At 39.0% G+C, this 25070-nt stretch overlaps 1 long non-coding RNA gene across 1 annotated transcript; it reads right to left on the bottom strand.

The window, feature by feature from the left end:
• Nucleotides 1–921: 921 nt before the first annotated feature.
• Nucleotides 922–23285, bottom strand: LOC107215963. The gene is made up of 3 exons (XR_001525321.2): nt 23135–23285; nt 18744–18908; nt 922–3364 (listed from the first exon to the last, which is right to left on the bottom strand). It is a non-coding gene; the product is annotated as an uncharacterized LOC107215963 (long non-coding RNA).
• Between the last annotated feature and the right edge of the window lie 1785 nt (nt 23286–25070).

The raw sequence follows: 25070 nt of genomic DNA, 5'->3' as shown, positions 1-25070 counted from the left end.
TTGTTATGGTTTGATTTTGTTTGTTTGGGTTTTTGTTTGTTTTGGAGGTTTTTGTTTGATTTTTGTTTCGTTTTGTTTGTTGTTTTTGTTTTGGGGTTTGGGGTTTGGGGTTTTTGGTTTATTTTTTACTTTTCAGACAACAGCCTGCATGAGATGCTGAGTGGTGCTGCAGAATATTCACCAAACATTTGAAGGATCAGTCACAGAAAACATTTTGCAGGATTCATAGGGCTCCATTTACTTTTCAAGGGAATCCAAATAAGATGCAACATCCCTGCTGATATTAAAGAGGAGCTCCCAGTGTGCAAGGCCAGTCCCAACTGCCTCACTTGCATCAGAGCTATCACAGTCCACATTTTTAGAAGTACTCTAATGACTACCTGCCTACTTTGGCCACTTCTAGCAGTTAACACTTCTGAGGTCAGTCAGGTTGCTCCTAAACAGCAGTGTTGCGGGTTTTGTTTTGTTTCTTTTTATTATTAAATAATCTTTCTCTGTTTCCTTACCCTAAAGTCATCTATTTTGTCTGTGAGAGCACTGTGCTCACCTTCTGATCTTCATACTCTCCATGTCTCTCTCCCACACACTGCAAAAGTCAGCAGGAGCTGACCTTTCTCCTCACCAGCTGTCAGACCTGGCTGGGGTTTCTGAACAGAGGAATTATTGCCTTGTGGGACTTTTCTTTTTGTCTTCCCCATCTATCTTAAAAACAAACATGGGCCAAATGACAAAAATTCATACACTACCACTCTATTCTGCAGGAAGTCACACAGTTACAGTGATTGGAAAACATGTGGAATGGGGATTGATTAAAATAGGGTGGGCCAATGGCATTATGCATCTTATTTCTTTCACAGATGTAGTTCTAAAAGTATTCTAGGACAGGCTTGAGAACATGGTGATAATCTTTTATTTATAGTTATTAAATTGTTAACTTGATGAAAATTTATATTCTTGTTTCTGCATGCCACTGCTCATTTCCAAAAATCTCTCTTTTGGGTGGGAGATATTTTTATTACTAGTTTCACTTACAGTAGGATCAACACAGATGAGATCTAACAGGCAATGCTAAGATATAAATAGGAAAAGAAACAGGCAAAGAAAATAACATTACTACATTTTTTAAGTGAGAAACTGAGATACAGAGAAATCAGCTTTGGGTACCAACTACCTGAAAGTGTTCTCTCCAGTTAATTTAAAGAGTTCCACTAAATTCACCTGGAAAATATGCTGCAAAACAGTGAATTCACCCTTGATTTTCAGAGACCTAGATTCCTACCTCAAGAAAAATTAATCCAATTTTTTTAAATGCAAAACAAAATTAAGAGATAAGACAGAAGATTTTTACTGCCAATGGAAATACTTGTATAAATATGATATCATATAGATGATGAAATATGACATTGTCTAGATATGTTGGATAAAATCATGACATATGATTCAAAACTGCAGCAGAAGAAGATAGCAGATGTTTATGCTTATCACCTTATTGGATATTCTTTCTGAGAACATGCTCTGGGCCATGTTTTTAGCCAGTGGACTTTGTGACACTGAGCTGGAAACCTTTCACATGTTGGTGCTGTGTCATGGCAAGCTGTGTCTCATGATTGCTTGCTGTTTGAGAAGGTAAGACTTTGAAACAAATCACAAAAACAGACATGAAACTGAAAAGAAAAGCCCAAGAGCACATGGGCTGTCTCCATTTAGTGGAGCTGGACTTTTCCAGGTGATACACCCAACTTGTAGAAGAGAATTCATGTGCAGAGGAGAAGGGATACAGGCAGTGCTGGACTGCATGAAGTCAGTGGTCAATCTGATTCAGTGTGTCACCTGGCAGGGACCAAGGACGCATCAAAAGAAGGTTCAAGACATTTCTCTCATGGGAGAACCTTCCTGCTTTCCCACAGAAGGTTAAGGTCTTCCAGTTCTGGATGTATAAGGATTTATTTCCTTTCTCCTGCTCCTGTTGAAAGAAAACTGTTCTTTACCGCTTAGAGTATTCTGCAGACTATCTGGTGAGTAAGGAGCTTTCATCACATAGACACAAAAATAGAGAGAGTTTTATGGGGTGTGTTTCATTCCCGTTGGGTGCCCACCAGCCATGACTACTGCCCTTTGGGCCACACAATCAACCTCCTCACTCATGAAGATAAATGTCGTATCAGCCCTGCAGTAAGCCATCATCTATTCTTGAGAAACAAAGAGAGTATATAGCATGACCTTCCTTGAAATATTGGATCTATTTACACGGGTTTGCGTGGACCACATTACTTATGAGTCACCAAGGGGAAACTGAGCTCCTTGTAGATAAAGCGATCAGTGCAAACCACTGTAAATAAATCTGAAATTTCTATGAAGGTCGCAGTGTGTCTGATTTATACTTCAGCACCCTATGAAATAATGTTGACCAGGTAAGTGGTTTTCAATTATATTTCTTTTATTCACATAAGAAAAGGAAAAAAAAGAAAATAAACAAAACAAAAATTCTTTTTTGTAGGATAAGGGACTGCTCTATTTTAAAGTGCATCTGGTTAGAGAGATGACACATGCCCAGGAAGTAAGTTCTTGTCTGGCATAAGTTCCTGGACTTTATTCTGCCACCTTAACTCACCAGGATGACTTGAACGGGCATATAGGGCAGAGAAACCCAGATGATCCTTAGACAGCTTGAAGCTCCATTTTCCTCATTAATCTACACCTTTGCTTTCATTATTAACCCCAGAGCAGGTCAAGCCGGAGTGAAACTTTTGTATCACTAAAGTAAGAGCTATCATAAGCCCAGGCTTTTGGTCTTGCAAGGTAAGAAATGCTCCAGTGGCCATATTATCAGAGTGGAAGTCGGGAATGTTGCTTCTATCAGTAATCTGCTTTGTGACCAGTTTCACTTTCCCTCACAGCTTTCATCCAACCTGTCTGTTAAAGCAGGAGAGCCCTTGGTATCAGAGGAAACTAATTGATGCAATTAGGAGCAATAACATGAGAACTCCATTTTAGGTTCAGGGATATTGATAGGTTTTCTACTTGCTGTCCATAATGTCACTGGAAGGTAAAAATGATATCTAGTAAGTGAACTTGATAACCTTCTATGTCTCTCTGAGTCCAAAAATACATTTTTTAGTGTTCTAAAGAGGGTGAAATAAAAACTATTTTAGAGCACCTAAGCTTAGAATTGGAGGAAAAATATTTTGAGAATTACAGCAAGGTTGAACTTGCCTGGACTGTTACTCATTCTCACAGAAATAAGTTTTACTTAACACAGTAGAAAGTCAATATTCAGGAAGACTGAGAGGGTCTTCAGAGACACTAAGCAGCCTCAGTGATCACAGCAGATGAACTTCAAATCTGGCAAGGACAATGATGCTCTCTGGAAAAAGAGAAAAGTTGGAGTTACTACATGATTCTTCCACAGTCTCAGGGTAACATGCATGCCTTCTTTAAAATTTCCTGGAAAATAAGCTCAGTGCTCAAACTTCAACCCAGTTTTTAAAGTTCTTAATAAAATGGTCTGAGTTAGAAGCTGATCTGAAGAACAGCTTTCCAGGGAGTCTGGGTACAATAAGGTTTTTCTAAACCAGACTGAGATTTTAAAAACAAATTGGTTCATTTAAACCTGACTGGGACCAACCTTTTGCCAGCCTCAGCAGTTCTGCCATACCTCAGGACCTTTTATCAAATCTATGCCTCAGCAAATTTAAATGCTAGTTTAACTGCTGTTAGTTAAATGACAGTTAATTACATCCTTGTAGCTCAGATTAATCGCTTTAGCATATGAGTAGCTTACACATTGGACAGGATGTATCTGAAATGTCTCTGGGAAAGCTGAGTCAGAGCAGCAGCTTTCCCTTCACTGTGAAACCACCTTTCTGCCCCACCAAGGGCAAATCTGAGCACCCATCAGCCCTCCAGTGCCATCCTCAGGCACAGGAGGTGTCAGCAGGGATGGTCACTGCCTTCCCAGGGAATGGATTGAGAACAGCCTCAGAGCACACTAGACTGGCAAAAGCACTGGAACAGGTTCCCTGAGGATGCAGTGGATGCCACGTTCTGTGAAATGCTCAAGGTTAGGTTGGATGGGGATCTGAGAAGCCTGATCTAAATGAAGATGTCCCTAATCATTGCAGAGGCGTTGGACTAGATGGCCTATGAGGGTCCCTCTGACCCAAACAATGCTGTGATTCTATAGCATAGAGACTAAATATTGTTAAAGTAGAATGACCACATTAAACAGGTGGGTTTTTTTGCTGCTATTATTAACACCACTATGATTGTGTCAGTTCTCACAAGTACCAGACAGGAAGAAACCCCAAGTTGTCCTAGTCCCTGTGTAAACTCCAATCCACATCCTAGAAAACTGCCACTTAAACTTTACAGTTAAATTACATCGAGTGATTGGTTTTTAATTTGAGTGTAATGGCTTTAGAGTAATTGCACTGCAAAGCCATCTATGTAAAATATTAATTCATATTTTTATTTATTTAATGTGGCAGTTGGTTTTGCTGCCTTCTCTTCACCCGGTTTTATCAGTAGTCTGGCGACCCTCAAAGACCATTTGAAAAGTGGTACAGCCTTGGCAAGGGCTAAATCCTAGCAGAAGACTCTCTGAAACTCACTGTAAAGCTCTCCCATTCTGTTGTTCCACAGACCCTGCTTCACCATCTGCCTCGCGAATTAGATTTTTTGTTGCTGTATTTCACAGATTTAAAAATATGGTTATTATGATCCATAAACCAGCTTTCACAGAGATTATTAATTAAGTCCCAAATATTGTACCGACGTGCTTCATGAAATATATCTCCAGCGTCAGAGCACTGCTGCTGTTATGACCCATCTGCATAATATTATCTCAGAGTGCTTAAGGGCCCCAAGTTTTGCTGCAGGGGATGGGGGGGAGGAGTTTTGTTTTGTTATCCCTCGTAGCAGTTCAAGAAGTAAAACCTGGAGCCTTAAAGTCAGGTGGGTGAGATAAATTGAAACGGATCTTATTGCTCCCAAACACTCTCCTGGAAACAATGGCATCTTGACATTTTATCAGTCACTCATGCGGTCATTCTCAGCGGTATCAGCCAGAGCTTGAAGGATAGAGCCGTAAAGAAAGGATTGTCAGCCATAAACATTCCTCAAAACCATGAAAGCCACAAATGAAAGCTTAAGTAATGGAGGACGGAATACCCTTGATATTTCAACAATTACCTGCAACAACAGGCTTTGTTCAGAGCCCAGGAGATTTTTTTAAAAGCCTTTAGTTGTCATGGCCAGAATAGGATAGGGGGAAAAGAAGAAAGAAAAAAATGAAAAAAAGAAAAAAAAAAAGAAGAAAGGTAGCAAAAAAGAAAAATGGAAAAAAGGAAAATAAAGAATGAGAAGGAGAAAAAGAGAATGATCAAAAGCTCTTCTGTGAAAAGATAAACTTGAGTGGCTACATATATGAGGAAGTTTATGGAAATTTTTCATTTTTTGAAAAATCAAGATTTATTGCCAGATATTAGAATTATTAGGCTGGTAGCGAGATACTTCTTTCTTTTTTTCCTTTTTGTTCTCTGAGAGATCATTAGAAAGACATTCATGCTGCTGAGCTGTTACCTCTCTGGTCATTTCTGATGTCAAATTACAGAATAAAAAATTACACTTGCAAGCACATGGCAGTTTGAAGGAGCTTCAGTAACAGGCAGAAGCGAGCAAGTGGAAAACAAAAGTGAATTCAACTTCATTACACTTCAAGAAAAATACCATATTTATGTGCAAGATTAAAAAAAAAAATCGTTTTAAATAGTCATTGTGTCAATATTTTAGCAATTTAGAGCTCATAGAAGCAAAGTAAAATGTAGTGCTTGGTATCCAAGTCAACCCAAACTCTAGAGGCAGCAAACATGAAAGGTTAAAAGCTCTAGAAATTGCATTTGTAGAGTTTCTCAACTTAGGAGATTAATAGTTACTCAAAGCAATGGATAAATATTAGTAAAGGACCATTAGCAGGGAAAAACACATCAGTGAATCAGAGCTCCCCAGCTTATCAGATCAATTTTAAACAGGTTTATCTTGGATTTTTCCAGCACCTTAATAAGGAACAAATTGCTTTTTCACCCCTTTTTGTTTCCTGAGATTTTGTTGATTTTTTGTTGTTTGCTATATCTAACCATTAATACAAACGGGTCAGTGGCATAAGAGTGTTAATTCCCTCTCCTTGCAGGTTCCTGAATACCATAATTTTATGAAAATTCCCTTTTATTGCTTTGTTCATGGTCACCAAAAATTTAAGAACAAATGAGTTACTATTGTTTAATGGTTCCCACAAAGGAAGAAAAGACTGAGCAATGAATGTAAACAAACCCAGAAACAGGAGACTGACTTTTTTGCCTTTTATAAATATAAATATATATACATAGACAACAATAGGAACAGCTAAGCTGGAGCTTGTACACTAGCATGAGTAAGCCTGTGGCCAGAAAGAAAAAGAATCATACCCTGTGTTTGCAAGCAAATATTGAACCAGGCAATTGAATAAGAAAGCTCTGTTTTAACTTTCAGATCTCTGGGAGATTTTAAAATCAAAACAAAATTAAACCAAACCAACCAAACAAGAGACACAAAAACAAATAAAATAAAAAAAGGAGAATGATGGAAAGTGATATTTAAAGTACAGTCCTTGCTAAAGCAACAGAACACATCCATTATACTTTATTAATGGTAGAGCAGAGAGCACAGCAGGCTCTCTGTTTTAACTGCTCACTTGCTCATGTAGAATTCTGAGTTCATTCAAAATGCTCCAGGACATGCCCATGGCCCCTCACTGTCATTCCAAAAAAATCTGCAGGTCCCCATAAATCCTAGACAAATCCTAGACCATTTCTGACATGGTGATGTGGATCTCTTAAGCACCCAAGACTGTCTCAGATGATTCAAAACACCCAGGGGAAAGAAAATGGAATTAACTTGGAGAGCTAAACCATCTAAGACACACAGACATCTGCCTCTGGGCCAGGCATCTCCTTGACTATTGACTTCTGTGCGCTTCAAATGACATTTGGCACCTAAATACTTCTGTGGAGCTGACTACAGGATCTTTTCCCCTGGGGTACCTCTGTCTGGAGTTCATAACATTGCTCTGCAACCTGGGGGCTGGGTTTTGCACCTGATCAGTTGAGTAAATCTTGATGATCCATTACCCACCTTTGCTTTCATTTGGCATTGTATGAGTTTGGTTGTATTTAAATTGCTGCCTGCAAGGCTGCATTTCTCTATGCCACTGAAAATGGAGCCCAGACTCCTTTGGACACTGTCAAATGTAACAGATTTGTTTCCACAGCCTTTGAATACACTTTGTCATTTTGGAAGGGTTCTGGAAGCTGTTTATGCCCTGAGGTGTCTGTGAGATGGAAAGTAGTTACCTTGTGAACCTGTAAAATCTCAGGGAGAAACTTGCCCTCACCTCCATCAGCACTTGTATGTCTCCTGGAGGAGGAACATCATGCAATCCCCTTCTACCTCTGGACTTCACAGATCAGTGACAACAGACTATTCTCCTCCTTGGCTGTATAAACCTGTCAGGATCCTACAAATGTCTCGGTTTACATAAAGCATAACTTTTCACCAAAAACTCCTAACAGGTTTTGACATCAGCAGGTTTGGGTTTTTTTATACACAGTTTTGATGTAGAAGGTCTAACAGGATAATTCAGAAATCTGTTTCTATCAATTGCAGCTGACAAGCAGATGAAGCTGCTGTTACACATTTTTTTCTTACAATCAGCATTCTCTAAGTTCTGCAAAGAACAATATTAGAAAGTTTAGAAGTTTTCTAAACTGGATTTCTTTCAAATTCATATATTCATCCCATTTTCATGAAAAAAAAATGTTCTTTTTGTGTGAATACTTCATGTTTTTATAGGGGAAAAAACAGAGTTATCATGAGGTTAAATGTTGCAGTAGAGGTCTGAGCAAGTTGAAATACAAAGCAACACTTCTACTTCCTCCAATGAAATATGCATTTCATCTTCCATGAAGACTTGTTTCTTGCTATTCTCTGTCAGCAGGAGCCATCAACATAACAGTGTTTTGCTGACCTGTGAAAGAGCTTCTGGTAACCACTACTCAAGAGCTCCATTAGGATGGAATCATTTAAGCTGATTCTGTAACAATGCAAAACTTTTGTAAAATGAGGTTAGGAGGTTGATGCATTTTATATAGCCAAATGCAAACATTTTGGGCCTGAACTTGTGAGCTGCTGAATTGTCTCAGCATCCATTAACATCATAGACATGCTCAGCATTTTATGAGATCAATATCAATGAAATCTGAAATCTTAAGATAATGTTTTAGTTACAGTAATAGCAGTGAAAGTGCATAGGAATTTGAAGGCATTTCCAAAATAAAACAAACAAAACCCATGGCATGTTTACTTGTTATTGATGACAGTTTCTAGTTAAATCTTTGCTTTGTTTTGCCTTGCCCTGCCTTACCTTCCTTCCTCTTTAATTTGAACTACCTCCTAGAATATACCATAAAGCTAATCTAATTCATTACTTAATATGTTTTTTGATACTGTTCCTCAACCAGGTGTTACCAAGTGTATTAATTTGTTAATAATTACTTGGGCAGTTCTAGTTTTTAATGAGTGCAACATAACACAGTCAGCCCATTAAACTTAAATGAAAGGGCCAGTAACCAATGTAGATAAATCAGATCAGAAGTTTAGCCTGAAAAGAATCAAGTCCAGTTCCCTGGGGTCAGGAAAGTTTATAATTTAGTCACATAAATGTAATAGACAGTGTTGCAAACCTTGCCTCTAACTGGAGGAAAGTTCCACAGCCATATTCCTCTAACATATACAAATTTTATTACCTTTCTCAGTCTAAATATATTAATATCTAGTTTATTCCTATTAAAAAGATTGTGGTGATACCATTAATGCCTATGGCATCTGAACCCATAGAGGTTTTAAGTTTTTTCTGGAAGGTGTTCAAGATTGTCCATTCCCACTGACTGCAGCATGCCTGAGCAGAGTCCACTAGAAAGATCAGACCTAGGATACTTCCAAAAATTCCATCAGTGCAAGTAGAAACAGCACTGCTAAGAAGAAGGTAAAATTATAGTTTGTAGGAAGTCATAAACCATTTCCCAAAAATATCCTTTAATCTTGAAACTTCTAGTACTTGAACAGAGAGATCCCTCCTCTTTCTCAGGCTATTTATCATTTTTAGAGGCTATAAATTATACACACCGAGCACCAATTTTATACACCAACAACCATAACAATGCAGTTGCAAAACAGAACACTCTGAAGGATATGTTCCCCTTTCAAAAAGGATAAGGAAGAATAATAATGCAATGCCTACGTCTGCAGTAACGTTTTCCATTCAAGGATCTCAAACTATTATAAGGGAGCCATTAGCCTCATTAAACACCTGTGAGACAGGAATCTAGCCATTATCTTCACTTCTTTCCATGAAGAGGAATAGTGGGGAGGGTATCCTAACATTAGTGCACCTTAAGGGTAAAGTTTTACAAATGTTTTTCACTCTTGCTATGACTAGTTCAACTCCATCAGTTTTAAGCAAATTCAGAAGCAATATATTGATTGTTCTGAGCTAAGACAGATTACATGATATATAACATGCTGACAACAATGCTGGATAGATCAGGCTCCTAACACCAACCGACTGACTGATGTTAGTATTGACATTAAGTTAATTCATTGGGAGGAAAAGTTGTACTACAGAAATCAAAAGTGCACATCACCACCTTCTCTGAAACCAGGGATTAACTCATGGAGTTTGGGATCTCCCATCACCTGGAAAGGAGCATGATTGTCTCTTAGGAGAGCTTGCCACAAATTGGAAGTGGGGAGTCACCTCACCTCCCTGCCAAGGGGGACATCCTGGCAAAGCCAGGGCTGGCAGGATGCTGCACCACCTTTCGTCCTGGATAGCTCTTAGCAATCGGCATTTAGCAGAGTTCTGGATCACAGATCAGAGCTAACCTCCCTCTAGTCACTGAGGAGTGACTATGACCTGTGAAAGATGCAGGCTTTCACTCTTGTCTATCTGGAGAAGCCTAGAGCTGAGCTTGACAGCCTGAGCTTTTATGACATTCAGCAGATATTTAGTCAGCAGCTTATGGAGCACTATTCAACCCACCCTAAAGTGGGTGCTGCAGTCTGAATGTAGAGCTGAATACCACCCTGTTTTACATTGCTGCTGTTAGACATCCACTTTTTAGATACTGAGGTGCCAGAGCTGGCCGTTGCAGTCTTTTCCCTGTGTGTTTATAGTCTGTGTGACATTTTGACTCCTGCTTTTGCTTTAATAAAAATATTTTTTACAGTTTCCTGGAAAAATAGGCCTAGAGAGTTTCAACTATTTACTTGGGGTGATCAGCACAGAAACAGAATCCAAATAATCTTTATGTTCTGCCCCCAGATCACCAGGCATTACCTCCACACATGGAAGAGGTGTTTTCTACCAAGAGTTAGTTTATTTTCCTGATAGTCTTCTCTGAAATGTCTCCATGGGTGTCACCAGAGTCACACTGTCTCCATATGAAAATCACTCAGCTCCATTCCGATACAGCCACTGCCACAGGGAGGTCTTCCTGTATTGCTGTATTGCTTATCTTCCAATTTTGCTGCCTTTTCTCTTTTTAATACTACATCTAGATTCTTAGGAGATTACAGATGTTATGTATTCACACAGAAATACATAAACTAATAAGACATTTCTTAATTATCTAAATAATGAATAAATTTCATACAGTACTCAGGAAGAAATTTCCAATTTTTGCTTTGCCTCTTAACCATTATGAAAGTCAGTCTTTGTTCACCCTTGTTACCAAGTGTATTTCATGAAAAGTGCCAAAACTGCAGCTTACACAAAATGTTTTTTACTTTACTTTTTTCCAGCTTTTAGTACTATAGATGTGGTGAGGATATTTAGGGAGTTTGAGGTTGAGGGATGTGACACATCAGCTCCCCAAACTCCAGCACAGCCATTGTGGCAAGAGCTGAACATGCCATGAGTCAGAGCATCCCTGAAGTGCTGAACAGGCAAGTGAGACAAAAGATGAGTAAGGACATGTCCACAGAGGCACCTGGCCAAAGTTATATGAGAGGTCAAGGGGAGAATGAAATATGGATCACAAAGCTCTCATCTTCTACTAAGTGCTCTTCCTGCAAGGTGAAAAGGACTTGTTAAATTAGCCTTTCTATTTCAGTACCTGTCACCACATGAGAATCTTCTATCTGTTTTCCAGACTAATTATATAGTTTTAAAATTCTTGAGGTTTCATCTGGACTCTCAGAAGTCAGAATAGATGCAAAACAAAACAAGTCATGAGAAGGAAAACCCTTTCTGCAGTGATGTTCACAGGAAACACGTGTCATCTGATGATTTTCTGGGGAAAACTAAACCACAGTTTTGCACCATGCTCTTAAATAAAAATCCTTCTCTCCTTCTCACCCTCCAAGTGCATATAAAACTCAGAAGTGTGTAGTCTTTGCTCTTTGTAAATATGCCTACCTGGAATATGAATTCAAGTTTGAACATGTGCTTTGCTTGATCTGGAACTCACTTTGCCAAGAGGATGCAAACAAGAACATATAAGTGCTGAGAGTTCTCCAATGCCACTTCCACAAATCCTCCTCCAGGGACAGATAAATAATGAAATGACTCAATGGGAAACAACGCTAAAGCATCTCAGCCTACAGAACCACAGGATATGCGCCAGACACACATGGGTGAATGCTGAAATGCTGAGAACATTTAGTAACACAGATAGGAGTTTGGGAATCCTCATGCTTGTCTAGGCTAACTAAAGCGTAAATCTGGAGTAAATGGAGCAACAGTGATGCAAACTGTCATAACAGATTGAGAAGCAGACTCAGAGTTCCTACCATCTACCTACATTATAGGAAAAATCATCATCTCTATATCAAGGCATATTTATTGATATTTTTCTTTTGAACACCTACTCTGCTGTTTCAGTGCTAAAATGCAAAATATTCATCTTACTTTTCCCACAGCTGACTCCCATTCTGTTAATTCAGTCATGCAAGGCTTGACCCAAATGATCCCTCTCTTGATTGTTTGGGTTTATTTTATTACTTTGCTGATATTGGTAGACAGTCTTTATGTCCAAGGCTGTCTGTGAACTGAGCTTGATCAGGCAAATCTTTACTCCCAAGACCATGCTGCAGAGCTAGAACAGTGCAGTGTACTCTCTGTTAAGTGCATTAAGCAAAACAGCACAACAGCATGCAGCATTTTAGACTTGTAGCCTCCTCCTGCCCATATCAGGGAGATCTATTATCCTGCAAGCACAGGTTTGTCCATTCAGTGACCACTTCCTTTCCTGTTCATTGCTAACATGCTGTTAACAATTTCATCCACTGCTAAGAATTGAGCTGATGTTTGCAGAGGAGTATTTTAAATTATTTGAAGACTGTCTTCCTGATATTTTTAAAAATGTCCTAGACTTCTTTATGGAATTGGTTGTTTTTATATTGTTTAGCATATAGATTTAGATCACTCTTCCTATAAGGGGACCATATACCACTAGGAATCTGTATATGAACTCTGGGACTTCTCAGACACATCAGGGTCTCCAACTGAAGATTAATGCTTGTTGCTGAAAATATTTACTTTAGCTTTTTCTAAGCAAAAGAAAAGTGAAGGACCTACAGTGCTGCAGTAGGTCCTCCTCTCCCCACTTAAAAGCTCCTTGGTGTCTGCTCTCTTCTCAGCCAGAGAGGTGCTCTGATTCAAGACAATGACATCAGTGGCCCAATTTCCTACCGTGACCTTTAGATATAACACATCTCCATCAGTAACCCAGTACCATCTTTTTTGCTATGAAGCAAGCCAAAGGTTTCTTTCTGATATGATAAATGTTGTTCTATGGGAGTTTTTCTGAATTTTATGAGATTTTTATGAGAGACTGCCCACTTGGACCCACCTTTCACAAGAGACTAGAAAGGGTCTTAAGCCCCTTCAAACCAGCTTAAAAGGGAAATGCTTTTCATACAGCATCACTTCAGTTTTCAAATCGTTCTTGCTCATTGTGCTTTGATCCTATTGATGCTGAATACTCTCTTGCTATACCTCAGTGTGATATAATGGAAGGAACACCATGTGGTAGTCTGCAGAAAAGTCGATTAAACTAGCAGACATAAAACTGCAAACAGCTTTTACATGTCACTAATGGACTGGGACCGCTTGGCTTTCATGGTAGCTCAGAAAACCTTACACACCTGAGGTGCTGTAAAAATGAGTAACAGTTAAAAACAGGAAGAAAATGTAAAGGACAAGGTGCAAAGATAGATGGCTTTTGGCATGAGCTGTTCAAGAGTGTCAGACCATGGTCTGTTTACAGGTACAAACAAAATTAGCTCTTCTTCTCACAGGAGAACTGCCTTTATCCCAAATGTACCCTGGGAACTTGGTGATCAAAAATTTGACTATTAGCAGAGTCCCTTTCCATCTGCTAAAAAGAGGCAACGGCTTCTGTCAGCAGGGATATTTAAATTGTAGGTTCAATGTTTGGTTAACTAAGGATGAGACTTGGGACTTCTCGCAGACTTAGCAACAACACTGGTCATTAAATATGTCCCCATATCATGTTTAGCTCTGGCCAGTGCTGCCTTTCACTTTCAGTCTATCATGGTATTGTCACCCTGTTGCCACATGTAATGTCTACATGGTGTTGTCTCTCCTTTTAGTTCTCAGGACTCAGAAGGACAAAAGTTCTGCCAAATCCTTTTCTCCTCAACTGGAAGACACATAGGCTAATTCTCCAAGACAAACTTAACAAAGCAGTATCAGAGAAATGACAAATTTCTATAAATAATGCTGAATACTGCAAATGATATGCCTGAAAAATCACTTGATCATTAAACAAGAGAGGATGCCTTCTGTAAAATAAATAAACCATGAAAAGAAAAGGCAAACTTGCAATTTAATATTCATAAGGTCTGAACTGCTCAGGAAGATCTTGGCCAAATGTGAAGACACTCTGCGTGTCATGCACTTTTGACAGATGCTGTCCCCAAAGAAAAGCTGAAGCCAAGTTTGACACCTGACTCATACCAACAGGGAAGACAGAGAAATCTCCAATGCTGGCTCAAGTAGGCAGGAGACAGCAGGGTTTTTTATGGCAAAATCTTTCGACTGTCATAAATTTTCATGCTCTGTACCTTGATACCATGATGAAAAGCGATGGATTAGATCCATTTGTCATTATTAAGATTCTTGCTCATGGTTGGAGGAAAAAAAGTTAACTTGCAGACAGTATAGCTCAATTAAGTGGAAACTACACATCCTAAAGAAAACCAACCCTAATTGCAGAGCTTTGACCTAAAATTAATTAGGTCTGGTCTTAACTGACTGACCACCAAAATGTATATCCTATTATTTTTTATCTTGCTGTGGTAATTAATGTAAGAAATGTTTCATGCCAAGTTAACTTCACCTGTAATGTCCTTAGATTAGAGAAATTGGAAATAGCATCTCTGTCAGAGTGGTTGCACAGTGTTCTCATCCCCTGAAGGAAACCCAAGTTCTGCTGATTAAGAAGACTTCAGCTTTTGATCATGAGTTATTGGATATCGACCCATCATTCAGTCAGGGCTGCAGACTGACTGTCCTGAACTGAAAGGCTTGGAATCAGATCACATCCAGGGGGAACAGCTCTCCAAGCAAAACTTCCTTCTAATCTAAATCAAGCCTACAAATAGCAACTCACATTTGTCAGACATTCATCAAATGTGACATGCTTCATGGAGCCAGGCCACAAAAACACAGGAACCTGTCATAATAACCTCATGCAAGACAGTAGATGGTCCTGATGCTGTATGACATGCCAGGGAGCAGATATCATGCTTCCCGAGCAGGTGAATGCAAAACTCAATCTTGTAGAAAGAGAAATTGTCACTCATAAATGGGGGGGAGGGAAAAAAAAGAAAAAAAAAAGCAGACTATCTGATCCAATTAAAGTGTCTATTGATTACTGTCAGGTTGCAGAAATGCTGACACACAAGGATTGTTCCTGCTTGAAGATGGTGCATGAAGCAGCAAGCCCCAAAACTGCGGGCTATCAGTCTTTCCAAACCCACAAGACCCACCTGTTATACCCAGGCACAAAAGTTCTCCAGAGTTAGGTATCTAAGCCTGGTTTGGGCAACAATTACCACTACTTTGGTTACTGTTCAATACAGAATGCTGCAATTTAGATCATTCTGCAGCAAAGAGCTGCCTGCAATGACAAGCTCCACCAAAACACGACAAGATATGATGAGAAACACAAGTCAGTGTATATCCAAGCCCAGCTAGCTTTGACAGGGCAGCAGGACTGCATCAGGAGGTAGCACAAGTGGAATGTTTTTAAACGCAGCTAAAATCAACAGAGAAAGAAAGTAAAGTAAAAAATCTTAAAAAAAAACCCAAAAAAACCAAAAACCAACAAGGGACACCTTTAACAAAACTGCCTTCTTTTCAAAATTAGGGAGTGAAAGTAGGTTTAGATTGAAAGAAGTTCCTGGCTGTGAGGGTGCTGAGGCCCTGGCACAGGATGCCAAGAGAAGCTGTGTCTGCCCCATTGCTGGAAGTGTCCAAGGCCAGGTTGAATGGGGCTTGGAGCAACCTGACATAGAAAAACCCCTATGGCAGGAGCTTGGAACAAGATGACCTTTAACATCCATTCCAACCCAAGAGATTCTGTGATTCTTTGAAAACTCTTTTGACCCCTAATGATTTGTTCCTTTTGAAAATTTTCCCTATTTTTAAGAAGACATTTTCTCCCTTCACCATTCTTCCTTTATATCCCTTTCTTTCTATTTTCAACCTCCTACTATCCCATTTTTCTGTAACAAAAGCAGACATAAAATTAGGAAAATAAAACTAGAGTTTAACACTTTCAACAAAATTTTCACAACAAAAATCTCAGATAATCAAATATTAATCTGTCTTGGAAAGACAAAATTTAAAAAAAAAAATAAAAACCTTACTTAAATAGATTTACTGAAAAACCCTACAGCCAGTACGAATTCTTTTATTTTCTGTCCTAAAAGAACAGAAAGATGGATAGGTTTGGTTCATCCAGTGCATGGTTCAAGGGCTCATTGCGTCCAGTTGTGTTGTATCCAGACACATCCACAACACTCACATGTGAACGTTTCTGTGCCATAGACAGTATAAAATGATACCTACATTTATACAACTAAAAATGTATCCCCTTAGGTTAAATCACACCAATTTTCATTGTGTCAGTTCATTCACCTTCGAAAAAGGAAGCTAATATGTCTTGCGAACACTTCAAAAATTCTATTTAATCCATTGACAAAATTATAGACAGAAAATATTAAAATACATGGACCTATCTATCTAATGTATTGATACATTTTCAATCAGTAGATTAAGTGATGCTATACACCAGAGAAATATTCCAATTGAGTGGCCAGAAAGAATGCAAAACTCAGCCTTCCCATGGAAGAAATCATTACAGCTCAACTTTGACTTATGTCCTTTAGCAAAATGGGTAATTTTATATAATAAAAATATAGTTTTATATAATTTTGTATAATATATAAAACATAAATAAAATATATAATTTTATATAATAATAAAAAAAATGCTGAAGTAGGTAATAGTTTATAGCTGATTTTTTCATGTAAACAATAGATGTCTGTAGTTTGCAGATAGAAATTCTTTCCCTTTTGATGGTCAAGTTCTAAATTGCTGTGACAGACATTTTATTCACAGCCTGGGATGGTCAGAGACCATGATGGTAACAGTGCCCATCCAATTTATGTACTGGATAATTCTGTCTGTGAGCTTGAACTTACAAAAAAACCTCCCAAAACTTCAAAACACCTTGGAAAAATCTGCACACAGAACTTCACTGTACCTAACACCAGACATAAAAGATCTTTTATACCATGACAAAAAAAGTGGTAAAAGTGCCCCCCTGGATGGTTGAGAATTTGCAGCTGGAATGGAATGCTTCATGATTAATGCCTTGTGAGGAGGATGCTGTAAACGAAACATTATTTTGTATTGCAAATAAATGGGTCTGCTAAGTGCTGTCTAAATCCCCCCAGGTACCAGTGGTCCAGAGCTCTGAGAAAAATGCATTTGCAGAGCACTTAGTGTCAAGAAAGCCCATCTCTTGGTGCCAAAGGGTTAAGAGTCTCTCCAAATCAGAGGATAAACTCATTAAAATGGGCCATTACTGGAGAAAGAAGAAGCCCCAAGACTCCTTCCCCATTTCTGTGCCAGGTTAGCAGGAGGAACCAATGAGCATAATACAGGTTTGAGTGCACATAAAACAATAGTAAGCTCCATAAGGAATGAGGATTCCAAAGTAAATAGAATAGTGAAAGTCAGCAAAGGCAAAAGTTAACTTAATATAAAATACTTGACTCTCAGGTAAGGCATTAAGATGCTGTTTTGGCAGCCAGAACTAATAGCAGGCTTGCTGAAAGGCTATTGGCTTCAGAAAGAAGACAAATACAATCCTAATCCCTTTTTCCTGCCACACACTGGAGATGAGTGAAACCCAAGGGGGAAATTCTTATTACAGCAAATAGGTGCAAGTCCACAAGAAAAATTAAGTCAACTTGACAATTTACAAATTTCCTTTCAAGCATGGAAGGTGGATGAAAACAGAAGGTTATTTTTAAATCCAAACCAGAGTATTTTGTATCTGTTAATATCATTGCCGAAGAATAAGGGACATAGGAAAAGAGTCCATAATGAACACAAGCTTCATTTCACTGGCACAAAGCCAGGAAAAAATAACTTTTGTTAGACAAGCAGTATTAGAAAATCTAATACCAGGAAGAGACATTTTTCCTTCTTCCCATCAGGGGCAGTGAGACCTGGCAGTTTATCCACAGCTTTCTGGGTGAAGATGCAAACCAAGGTAAAATCTGCTTATCCCTGACTTTGCTGGCTAAGGAAAATACAGCACAATGTTCCTCAGTTAAAAAAAATAAAAAAATAAAAAAAAAAAAAAATTCTTTTACTGTGTGCCTCACGTTCCTTCTGATTTATTCCCCTGCAGACAAAAGAGGATTAGGGATAATCAAAGTTTGCCATCAGCATGCCTGTACCATTCCACAAATGAAAGACCTTGAGCTTTGTGGAAAATACCCATACTGTTAGGTGGGCATCTGCTTAACTCTTATGGACCTTTAACACATGTTTTGAAATGCTCAGGCATGCCAGGACCTAGCAGTATTAAATCTTGCTTTTGTAGGTGGAAAAAATTGCAATCCATGCTCTGTTACAGTGAATTGACTGTACAGATCAAATTATACCCTACCCAATACATGGAGACAGATACACTCCTGAATCTTGGGCTCAAATGCTCCCAACTCCTTTCTGGCATCCAGCAAGCTGCATTTCCACTGTTCATTTAGGGGATGGAAAATAAATACCTCTCTCTCCAACTGCATTGTGGTTTGGTGGCAAAAATAGCTACTTTGGGGATGTGCTAAATGTTAAAATCATATCTTCCTTTGCTGTTCCAAAAAAGTGGTTGCTTGCCTTTTTTTCGCCCCTTGCAGATCCAGATGTCTCTTCCTGTTGAGTGAGGAAATCAAAGCAGACCACTGTGTCCAAGCTGCTGTATAAGCTCTAAGCACATGTGGCTGCTATGAAAGCATGCTTGACAAGGAGAAAGGATCTGATGCTGAGGAGTAGGCAGATGCTGGGGGATAAGAAACTATATTTCAGACACTGGAAGAAAGATTTTTACCCTTATAGACTGTAGAGGAGACAAAGGGATGTGGTAGATGAGATGAGAGAATTGGTTTGGAAATTTGCTCTGCTGTTTCTCACAGAGGTCACATGGGTGGAGAAATATGTCCAGTCCTAGGAGTAGTCTGTGAACTTAAGGCCGAAGTTGTGCAGAAATAATTCCCTGGAGATAAAAAATCAATTAAAATTTTGAAAAGTAAAACAACACAGAAGTTCATAAACAGACAACATTTAAATGTCTCTGTCAGTAGATACTCTGGATTGTCATGTGCTACCTCAAATAGCACAAGTATTTCCAACCAATAAATACAACAAAAATGCCCAATCACAACAAAATTCTACAGGAAATTTCCACATCAAGAGCAGAGTCCCCCCAGGAGTATTATTTTATTATTTTGCTCTATATGACTTATAACTTAATATAATATATATGTACCTTAGCCAGCATGATGGAGTCTAGTGTGACACAGAATAAGTTAACTACATAATTGCTACCATGAATTGCACTGTAATGCTATAAATATACAAAAAAAGTTTGCAGGACTGGGATCTAAGCTGCTACCCCATGAAACTAACTCCAAATCCCTAGTTAATTCTTATTATAATACTGCTCTTTGACAGCACTTGTATCGTTTGCGTATTGTTTGGTGAGAGATCTATGTGATTATCTGTATATAAATATTATATATTATATATTATATATTATATATTATATATTATATATTATATATTATAATATTAATTTGTATAAATATCTATTTAAATATTCATATAAATAATTGTACAATTATCCATAGCTGAATATATAAATATCTTTACATAGAGGCATTTGAGCCAACATCAAAATATATCTTTTTTCCAGCAGTGTTAACAAACAACATGCAGACTTCTGAAAATTTCAGTTGGTTTGGGTTTTAAGATTTTTTCGTACAGATTCAACCTCACTAATTTTATCTATTTAGTTACTTTCTGTAAGTTAGGTCTTAGTCAGCCTTGTATTTCTCTAGAGCTGAAAGAGAGAAGGAGATGAAAATGTTTTTTGAGAAGGTGACTCTGCTCTTTTTTGTGTTGAATTACCCTCTAGAGGTGCTTATTTCATCCCTCCCTAAGCATCCAGTATAGGATTACTCCTTACTTAGCATGTTGACTTAAAAAACTGAAATTCAATTTGGTGCCTAGAACCAAATTCTTTGATCAGCCAAATGAAACCATGTTTCCATTTATTAGGGGCAGATCAATAGAAAGGTGTTTGAAGACAGTGATTTAAGCCTGAGTTGTTCTGTGGTTGACCTCATCTTAGGACAGGCATCTGGAACTGGTGAAATCAATTCTAGAGGGGTCAGCCCAACAGGACTGAACTCATATGGTTATGTTACAGCTTTTTGATAGCATGAGATGCTCCTCTTGCTCTTCCTCTTATAAATATAAACAAGTTTTCTCTCATCTGGGTGAATCGCAGATTTCTTTGAAAAATCACCTTTTAAAATTCAAGTACAGAAAACATTAAACATAGTGGGGTCTTTTTTTTCAATCTCTTACTGTACCTATCAGTTAGGACAGAAAATTATTTAACTCTGAGCTAGACACATGAGCTCCATCAGAGATAACAGAAAGAATCAAGCATATTTAGAGGGCAATTAATGTCCAGGGTCTTGATTTTGGTAAAGTGAAAATCGTTCTGGGGTGGGTATGAAAGGCAGGATGTCTTGCAACAGTGATGAATAGAAGGAGGGGTGTTATGAGACAAGAAGAGTGAAGGCAACAGTACAGCTGCTAAACATCTCAGCTAGGGGTGTACATGCTGGAATTCATCTCATCCAACTTCATCCACTTAAAAGACTAAGGTCCAAGTTAATCTCAGCTCTTTTCTAGCTGATAGGGAGATCATGACCAGAGGGCCCATCTGGTATATCCACTATTGGCAGCTGCAACATTCATGGCACATGCCAGCACTTGTCATCAACTTCAGCAAAGCCTTGATAACGGGTGGCTGGGTGGCTTACTTTTAGTCAACTTAAGTGAGGCGAGATGAATTCCATAGCAGATAGTTCCTATGGAGGCAAATTCATTTTATTTAAATATTGAGTTGAGAACAGGATGCAGTCTTCCAAAAATTCTTCTGTGCTATGGGCTTGGGAAGTGTAAAGCCTGGAAGGAGAGTATTAGCTCACCTAGTCTAACCACTTGGATATTGTCAGCTGTTTACTGCCACATTATTAAAACTGCACTAAACCCAGTCAATGTTTTTGCTTAAACTTAATCTGTACTTCACTATGTTTACTTTTCAGTGTTGGACTGAAGACATCAAAAGCAACAGAATTTCCCTCATCTCTGTAGTTTGTTCTGAGAATTAATTCCCTTCCCCACTATAAATGTGCACCTTTTTTCCCCATTTGAATTTGCCTGGCTTCCAGCCACTGACTCTTGTTAAGACTTTATCTTCAAGATTCAAGATCCTTTTACAACCTAGCATATTTCCCTTAGGAGGCAACTTACACATGGTCACAGAGGAAATATATAACAGAGCAAGGAACCAAACCTTACACTCTGAAATCTCAGGATAATGCCGAGATCATCAGCTCATCCATGCTGCTGACAGCACTTTGGAGAATGGGGATGGATAATGGTTATTAATGCAGCATGCAGAAGGGGATTTTACAGGTGAGACTGAGAGAAAGGACAGTGTTACCTCTGTCTTGTCCAGTGATACACACTGCATGTGGCAGTTGGGGCACCACAGAAGAGACCTGGTTATACAGGACACAAATGTCTCAGGAACTCAGCAATATACGGCTCTGGACTCTCATGAGACAGACTGTTTCCCACATTTCTGCTTCAACCTGTTTCTAACCAAACAGCAAATGTCTGCACTCTGGCTTTCATGAACCAGGCAATGCTCTCTGCAACACTGCAAGTAGAAGGTGATCCTGAGCCTGACATCCCTCATCCTCTTCCTCCAGCTTCCTCTCCTGGCATCCTGAGGTTATTGTGGCCAAACACATGAAAGGGCACACAACTTTTATGGGAAGTGGCAAAATTCATATATGAGAAAGCGCCTTCTCCCTCCCTGGAGGTTCACCTTGATGTTGTGAACTGAAGCTCTGCTCTCTGTCTGCTGCAGCCCCACATAAAAAGAAAATTGTTTCTCATAAATTACTTCAGAAATGCACATTGCATGTTAATTGTAAAATAAACAGTTTAAATTCATTTCATTGAGCACAACATCAGAAAGAAAATGAGCCAACTGCAGTAGATTATTTTTGTTGGATAGGTTTCAATCATCTTTACTGATGCCCTTCATTCTTCTCCTGATTACCATCACTAAAAACCCCCACAGCAAATTTCATCTGAGTATCTAAAAATAGAGATATTTATAACTTAGCTGTTTTTGTGTCACAGTTCTCCTCCCTCTTTCCTCCTTGCATTTCTGATCAGTCTTATTTCAGAAATATGTAAAACATCCATGCAATGACTATGTATGGAGAAGAATCTGGGGACATCAGCACCTTCTTTTTCATCTGTACCACAGCTAGCCAAAGGGGTATTTACTCTACCCAATGTTGTCCCATGAGACTTTTTTCTCTCAGCTGCTTATATGAACAGTGGCTATTGACATTCAGATCCAGCCAGGTTAGCAAAGAGTTCTTAATTAGACTGGTTAAACAAACTTTGTTTGCTTTCACCAAAAAAAAAAAAAAAAAAAAAAAAAGCAGACAGCACAAATAGTCCATCCCTCAGGCCAGCAGGAGAGACAAGGAAATAGATTGGGCAGCACAGAAAGCAACATCTTCAGCAAGTTGCACTACATCCAGGAGATGAGTGATCAAGGTGTAAGTGCAAATTCTCATTCGGAATGAAAGAGCCATAGCTCTACTTAGCTCACACCAAGGAGGAGTCAGCTGAGAAGCTGAATGCAAAACCAGCAAGTTTCACAAGTGTCAGAGATGGGTGTATGTCACCCTTCTGTGTTTGATCTTTTGTTTGACATCCCAAAAATTAAGCAGCTCATATTGAAGTCAGAAGTCTACATGCTGAGCCTACATGATCACTCTATAGGTTGCAAGTCATACCTTAAGGCACAAGATAACTTGAAACTTAGCCCAGGCTTGTTTAAAATTCAGCTCAGGTTCATAGAACTACAAACCTCAGTTAACCCTGTGAACTTGGCTCAGTCTTAGGGTTTGAACAGTCCAGGTCTAAACATATTTAAAATACTTTTTTTTCAAAAGCAGCCTGGGCAACAACTGAAAGCCTTGGGAAAAGTTCCTCTGCATAGGAAAATAGCTAATGCATCAAGTTATGGTTTCTTAATGGCATTCAATTAACACATCACCGTTGTTAGTTGATTAAAAATTAACTGTGAATACACATTTAACATTTAGTACTTACAAATGTTCCTTGATTTATTAAAATTGTCAGGAGTTAAGGAGTCTTGGGATAAGCAGGGAATATTTTCTTTGCCTATTTTGATAACTCTGTAATGAAGCAAGCAGCTTTTAATAGAGAATTCAGACTTGTTGAAAACTTTTCTGTAATGCACCTTATAAATCATTCTCCAGATATTAAACACGCACTTTGCTCAGTTCATGCTGTTTGTGAAAGTATTGACTAGCTGCTGTTGGACTGGAAGAAACCCCCTCTTTCAGAATTGCAAAAAGCAGGTACTGTTTTTGGGAAAAGAGGGATGAGTTTCCTCTCATACCATGTCTGTCAATGGGAAATCTCCATGCTCACTTTTTGGGTTGCAGAACAGCAACAACTGCCACCCTAGGCCTTTTGCTGCATGGTATCCTGGTGCCACTGTTACAGTAACAAGGCAAGAGGTGACACCCCCAGCCTGTGGTTAGGAACAAGCAGATGGAAATCCGTGCTCAGGAGTAGCACAGCTGATGCTGGACATGATGTACATCCTCCACACAGGGTTTCCAGTGACTGGCAATCTCACTCTACCTCTGGTGTGACTTATAGGGCATCAATGCAGCCAGCCAGTGTTCTCTTGTCATCTCACACCAGTGTAGTTCCTCCTATGTGGGCTCTCCCTAAATTTGGGCATGTCAGTACTGATGGTGTATACTGGGCTGGCTCTGACTGCACGTGCAGTTACTGCAATCACATGTTCAAATAGACATTTAAGCCTCTGAAGAAATATTTGTACTCTCAGATGTGGCTAATGTGTTTATTGAACCAGGTCCAGGCAATGACAGGCATGAGGACACTGCGGAAATAGAAACAGTCCAACCAAGAAGCAGCAATAGCAGTGCAAAGAGCTCAACATTTCAGCTAAAAAAGTCAGGGTAAAGGGGGCTTTCCTCCTACCTGAGCACTGACATTTCAGGCCTGCCTGCTTTAGTCCATGATCATGCCTCTCTGATAAAGTGACATATGGATGCAGATCACAAAAACAAGACCCCTACAATGTGAGCATTTGGTCACCCTGCTCATGAGATACTGACAAAACACAAAACCTTATTTCAAACACTAATTTTCTGTCTTTGCTCTTCCATATTGCTCTGCCCCCAGTATAAAATAAATGAGGGGAAAAAAAACCCAGAAGAAATAAATGAAAAAAAATGAAAAAAAGCAAGCTTGGGAGCACTTTTTATCATGTTCTCCTCTGATTTGCTCCCAGGGAACACAGCAGTGTTTTTCCCCAGTTCTGAACCTAATGAAACTCTTGTCATGATGCAGGGATTAATCTGATTATTTATTATTTGCATTAGGATGATACCATCTGCCTTTCCTTCCCCTCTCTTCTCTTCCTCCCTGAATGATTAGGGATCTGTTGTGTTGAGCAAGATGGGCTGTGTGGGAAGAAGATGCAGTTATCCCTGTTTTAAGGAAGGGAAGTGAGGTGAGGAGAATTCAGTGATTTAGCTGGGGTTTGCTGAAGCACAGTCAAAAGCATCCTATCCATTTCTATATGCTGTGTATCAGGCCCTAAGCATAAGCTTTGCATAAAATATCACTGTGAGATAGAGATTTAAATTGGCTCTGAAACAGTCGAAGGTCTGCACTGCAGCATCGCCACCTGAGGAGAGGCTAGCTCTGGCTGCTCAAGCAGACTGGTCATCCCAGCTTGGTGCTGGTAAACTGAGGTCCTGCAGCCTCCTCACTCAGAGCTGGCTCAGTGTACAGCACTCCAGGCTGTATCAAACACAAATGCCCAGGATAACCTTTCTCAAATAGCACAGGAAGCAGTAAAATAAGAAAATAATGTTTTCAGTCATAGTAAGTACTTTACCACCATCCTTTCTCAAAGTGTATCTGCCGTGCTGACAAAGCAGAGTTCAGGATGAATGGTAAATAATAACTAAATAATGCTTTC

Source organism: Parus major, chromosome Z, assembly GCF_001522545.3.
Source record: "Parus major isolate Abel chromosome Z, Parus_major1.1, whole genome shotgun sequence".
Taxonomy (NCBI): domain Eukaryota; kingdom Metazoa; phylum Chordata; class Aves; order Passeriformes; family Paridae; genus Parus; species Parus major.
Note: the sequence above shows the minus strand (reverse complement) of the source record. Positions and strands in the feature narration are given on the sequence as shown.